Here is a 6,132-nt window from a genome sequence, read left to right as displayed (position 1 = left end):
GCCATGGCGGGGCGGGTGCCAAGCGCTCCAGGCTGGCGGAGCGCGCGCGGCCCCTTTATAGCGGCGCCCGGGAAGGGGGGCGGCCGGGGGCGCTCAGCACCGCCCCGGCTCCAGGCGGCCGGCCGCGCCCCATCGATCGGGAAGGTCAGGGCCGCCCCCCCAGCTGTCACCGGCCCGCCTCCTGCTCCCACCGCCACGTCGGCGCCCCTCAGGCTGGGGAAGGGTGGGGGCTCAGCTGGGGCGCAGGCGGGCTCAGGAAGGGCTGGGGAGCGCGAAGAGGGCCGTCTTGGTCCCGAGGGGAGGGCAGGGACGAAGGGCGTGGTGGTTCGGGACAAGCGGAGGGAACAGCACGTGCAAAGCCTCAGAGCAACACCACCGCGCCTTGGAGACGGGCCAGGTGGGTGCCGCGGGGCCAGGCGCCCCGGAGCGGAGCGGGGCTTGGGCAGGGAGAGGTGGGCGACTGAGGGCGCTGGGGCTGCTCAGCGGAGGCCGGCTGGGAGAGGTCACGGTGGCGGCTTGCTTCTTCCAGAGCGGCGGGGCGCACCTGCCACCTAAGACAGGCCTAGCTCCGTCACTGCGCAGGGCTGCGCCTTTCCCACTGGACTGGCACTGCCCAGCCCGGGCACCCACCATTCCCCCGTCTGTCCCCGTGACCCGGCCACTCCGGGACCCTGCAGGCGGGATCACAGCGTTCTTGCCTCTCTGGCTCCGTCCCCCGAGCCGTGTCCTCAAGGCTGCTCCACGTGTAGCACTGTGGGAGTTTCATTCCTGTTCCCCGCTGAGTGACGTTCCACTGTGTGGACGGACCATGCCCACTCACCACCGCCTGTCCTCCCACCGGGAGCCGCCACCCCCCTACCCCCGGCTGCGGTGGACACGGGTGTGCAAACGGCTCCTGGACACACTGTTTTCACCCTTCTGGGTCGAGACTGAGGAGTGGCATCACCTGGGAGTCCCGCTGTAGACACTTTGAGGAGGGCCGGGCGCGGTGGCGCACGCCTATAATGCCAGCACTCTGGGAGGCCAAGGTGGACGGATCCTTTGAACTCAGGAGTTCGAGACCAGCCTGAGCAAGAGCAAGACCCCGTCTCTACTATAAATAAAAAGAAATTAATTGGCCAACTAATATATGTAGAAAAAATGAGCCGGGCATGGTGGCACACACCTGTAGTCCCAGCTACTCGAGAGGCTGAGGCAGGAGGATCGCTTGAGCCCAGGAGATTGAGGTTGCTGTGAGCTCGGCTAAGGCCACGGCACTCACTCTAGCCTGGGCAACAAAGCCAGACTCTGACTCAAAAAAAAAAAAAGAAAGAAAGAAATTAGCTGGACAACTAAAAATATATTTTAAAAAGTAGCCGGGCATGGTGGCGCATGCCTGTAGTCCCAGCTACTCGGGAGGCTGAGGCAGGAGGATTGCTTGAGCCCAGGAGATTGAGGTTGCTGTGAGCTAGGCTGAGCTAGGCTAGGATTACAGGCATGAGCCACCTTTCCCGGCCAATTTATTCTTTTTAATTCTATTATAAATGGAATAATTTCTTATTTTCATTTTTGCATTGTCTGCTGCTAATGTGTAGAAATAGAGCTGATTTTTATCTGCTGACCCTGTGTCCTGCAACTTTGCTGAATTTGTTAGCTCTAACAGGATTTTTGTTTTCTTTTATTTGAGACAGAGTCTCGCTTTGTTGCCCAGGCTAGAGTGAGTGCCGTGGCGTCAGCCTAGCTCACAGCAACCTCAAACTCCTGGGCTCAAGCGATCCTTCTGCCTCAGCCTCCCGAATAGCTGGGACCAGGCATGCGCCACCATGCCCGGCTAATTTTATTTATATATACATATATATATATATATATATATATATATATATATATATATATGTATGTATGTTTAGTTGGCCAATTAATTTCTTTCTATTTATAGTAGAGATGGGGTCTCGCTCTTGCTCAGGCTGGTTTTGAACTCATGACCTTGAGCAATCCACCTGCCTTGGACTCCCAGAGTACTAGGATTACAGGAGTGAGCCACCGTGCCCGGCCTTTTGTAGCATTTTAAAAATGATTGTTTGCTCATATTTTGTTGAGAATTTTTATATCTATATTCATAAGAGATATTCATCTGCAGTTTTATTTTTTGATATCATTACTGTTGTATTTTGAGAGTTCTTCATATATTTTATATACAAGCCATTTGCTGGATATAGGATTTGCTAATACTTTCTTTCATTCTGTGGCTGGAAATTTTTAATTTCGGTGAAGTCCAGTTCCTCTGCTTTTTCCATTTGTAGATTGTGCCCTCGGTATCACGTCTGTAAACTCTGCCTGATCCCAGGTCACGGGGATCTTTTCCCATCTCTTCTTCCAAAATTTTAATAGTTCCCCTTCCCTCCCCTCTCCTCTCCTCTCCCTCTTCTTTGCTTTCTTTCTTTTTCTTTTTTTTTTGAGACAGAGTCTCGCTCTGTTGTCCAGGCTAGAGTGAGTGCCGTGGCGTCAGCCTAGCTCACAGCAACCTCAATCTCCTGGGCTCAAGCAATCCTCCTGCCTCAGCCTCCCAAGTAGGTGGGACCATAGGTATACGCCACCACGCCTGGCTAATTTTTTGTTTCCATTTTCAGTTGACTGGCTAATTTTTTTTTTCTATTTTTAGTAGAGGTGGGGTCTCACTCTTGCTCTGGCTACTCTCAGACTCCTAGCCTCAAGCGATCCTCCCGCCTCAGCCTCCCAGAGTGCTAGGATTACAGGCATGAGCCACCTCGCCCAGTCTAAAGTATGAGGTTTAGATCAAGGTTTTTTGCTTTTTTTGCATATGGATATCCAATTGTTTTGGTACCTTTTGTTGAAAAGACTATTCTTTCTTCTCTCTGCACTTTTTGCATAGTTGTAAAATCATATTGGTGTGAATCTACTCTTGGACTGTGTGTTCTGTTCCCTAGATCTATGGGTGTATCCTTCATCTGTACCATGCTGTCGTTTGTTTGTTTGTTTGTTTAGAGACAAGGTCTCCCTCTGCCGCCCTGAGTAGAGTGCCGTGGCGTCAGCCTGGCTCACAGCAGCCTCCAACTCCTGGGCTCGAGCCATCCTCCTGCCTCAGCCTCCAAAGTGGCTGGAACTGCAGGTGTCACCGTGTGCAGCCAGCCCTGTGAGTTTCGGGAAATGTGCTCAGGCCTGTAAGCACCTTCAGCACCATCACTCCCCCAAAATCCCCCGAGCCCCTTTTCTACCAGTCCCGACTCCTTGCCCCGGCAGCCACAACCCAGCGTGCACCGGCGCCGCACAACAGACCTTCCAAACACGGGAGGCGAAAACGGACAGAACCGAAAAGGGAAATTGCAAAGCCCGCAGTTGCACTTGGAGACGTCAATAATCCTCTCCCACTAATGAACAGAACTGACAGGAAATTAGCCAGGACACAGACGCTCCGTCTGGACGGCACCATGCCGACCCGGCTGGCATTTACAGAGCTCGCCCCCGGTAACCGCAGAATGCACACGCTCTCTTCACGTGCAGGCGGAACCGTGGTCCAGACAGACCACAGTCTGGGTCATACGGTATGCCTTAACACATCTAAAACAACCGAGATCACACAAAGCATATTCTCTCGCCGCCATGAGATCAAACTAAAAATGAGTAACAGGCCAGACGCGGTGGCTCACACCTGTCATCCCAGCACTCTGGGAGGCCGAGGCCGGTAGATCGTTTGAGCTCAGGAGTTCGAGACCAGCCTGAGCAAGAGCGAGACCCCATCTCTAAAAAAAAAAAAAAAAAAAAAAAAAAAAACAGAAAGAAATTAACTGGGCAACTAATATATATAGAAAAAATTAGCCGGGCGTGGTGGCGCACGCCTGTACTCTCAGCTACTCGGGAGGCTGAGGCAGGAGGATCGCTTGAGCCCAGGAGTTGGAGGTTGCTGTGAGCGAGGCTGATGCCACGGCACTCACTCCAGCCTGGGCAACAAAGCGAGACTCTGTCTCAATAAATAAATAAATAAATAAAACTCAGAAAGTGAAGAAGGGAAGAGGACTTCCTTAACACAATAAGACCGCCTACGAAACGCCACGGCGACACCTCCGTTCATGGTGGGGGCCTGAACACTCCCCCACAAGGCTGAGGACAAGGCAAGGACGTCTGTTCCTACCACTGCCGCAGAGTGCCGCACTCAAGTCCCACTCCGTACAATGTGGGGCAGGGAAGGACTGAAGGAAGGAGGAGGGAGGGAGGCCGCTGAGGTTAAAGGGAAGAAATAAATCTGTCCACTCATGAACAAGATAATTGTCTGTGTAGAACTTCTGAAGCTACCTAAAAAAAAAAAATCCTTGAATTAACAGTGAGTTCAGCCGGGCGTGGTGGCGCATGCCTGTAGTCCCAGCTACTTGGGGAGGCTGAGGCAGGAGGATCGCTTGAGCCCAGGAGTTGGAGGTTGCTGTGAGCTAGGCTGACGCCACGGCACTCACTCTAGCCTGGGCAACAAAGCGAGACTCTGTCTCAAAAACAAAAACAAAAACAAAAAAAAAACAGTGAGTTTAGCGCCATCAAGTGATACAAGGTCAACACACAAAAACTGTATTTCTATACACTATCAGCGAATAAGTGAAAACACAGCTTTTTTTTTTTTTTTTTTTTTTTTTTGAGACAGGCTCTCTCTGTCACCTAGTCTGGACAGCATGATCATAGCTCACAGCAGCCTCGAACTCTTGGGTTCAAGTGATCCTCCTGCCTCAGCCTCCCAAGTGACTGAGTCTACAGGTGGGCCCCACCACACTCAGCTGATTTTTCTATTATTTTTGTTTTGTTTTTTTGAGACAGAGTCTTACTTTCTTGCCCAGGCGTGGTGGCTCACGCCTGTAATCCTAGCACTCTGGGAGGCTGAGGCAGGCAGATTGCTCACAGTCAGGAGTTCAAAACCAGCCTGAGCAAGAGCGAGACCCCGTCTCTACCATAAATAGAAAGAAATTAATTGGCCAACTAATATATATAGAAAAAATTAGCTGGGCATGGTGGCACATGCCTGTAGTCCCAGCTACTCGGGAGGCTGAGGCAGGAGGATCGCTTGAGCCCAGGAGTTTGAGGTTGCTGTGAGCTAGGCTGACGCCACGGCACTCGCTCTAGCCTGGGCAACAAAGCGAGACTCTGTCTCAAAAAAAATAAAAAGTCCTGGGCTCAAGCGATCTTCCTGTCTCAGCCTCCCAAGTAGCTGGGACTACAGGCATGCACCACCATAATCGGCCAATTTTTCCTATATATTTTTATTTGGCCAATTAAATTCTTTCTATTTTTAGTAGAGACGGGGTCTCACTCTTGCTCAGGCTGGTTTTGAACTCCTGACCGTGAGCAATCTGCCTGCCTTGCCCTCCCAGATTGCTAGGATTACAGGCATGAGCCACCGCACCCGGCCTATTATTATTTTTTGTAGAGATGGGGTCTCACTATGTTGCTCAGGCTGGTCTTGAACTCCTGGCCTCAAGCAATCCTCCCACCTCAGCCTCCCAAAGTGCTAGGATTACAGGCGTGAGCCACCGCGCCCGGCCCGGCCCCAAAATTTTTAAAAATTTTAAAGAGGACCTCAACTCATACCTTACACATTAAAAAATGAACTCAAATATGCTGTTAGGACAGACCGCTGGCTGGAGGGAAGTCTCTGCAAATCTCTGCAAATCACACATGTGCAACGATGCTTCCCCACTCTAGTGGGCGGGGGCATGCCACTGTGATTTTTATTGTGATTTTCATGGTGGCTCATAATGGCCAACACTTCTCTCACATGCCTATCGACCCTCTTTTGTGGCTCGTGCCTGCTCAGGACCTTTTCTTTTCTTTTCTTTTCTTTTTTTTTGAAACAGAGTCTCACTCTGTTGCCCAGGCTAGAGTGAGTGCCGTGGCGTCAGCCTAGCTCACAGCAACCTCAAACTCCTGGGCTCAAGTGATCCTCCTGCCTCAGCCTCCCAAGTAGCTGGGACTGCAGGCATGCGCCACCATGCCTGGCTAATTTGTTCTATATATTTTTAGTTGGCCAATTAATTTCTTTCTATTTATAGTAGAGACGGGGTCTCGCTCTTTCTCAGGCTGGTTTCGAACTCCTGACCTCGAGCGATCCTCTGGCCTCGGCCTCCCAGAGTGCTAGGATTATAGCACCTTTGCTTTTTT

This window comes from Microcebus murinus, chromosome 4, assembly GCF_040939455.1.
Source record: "Microcebus murinus isolate Inina chromosome 4, M.murinus_Inina_mat1.0, whole genome shotgun sequence".
NCBI classification, from domain to species: Eukaryota; Metazoa; Chordata; class Mammalia; order Primates; family Cheirogaleidae; genus Microcebus; species Microcebus murinus.
Note: the sequence above shows the minus strand (reverse complement) of the source record.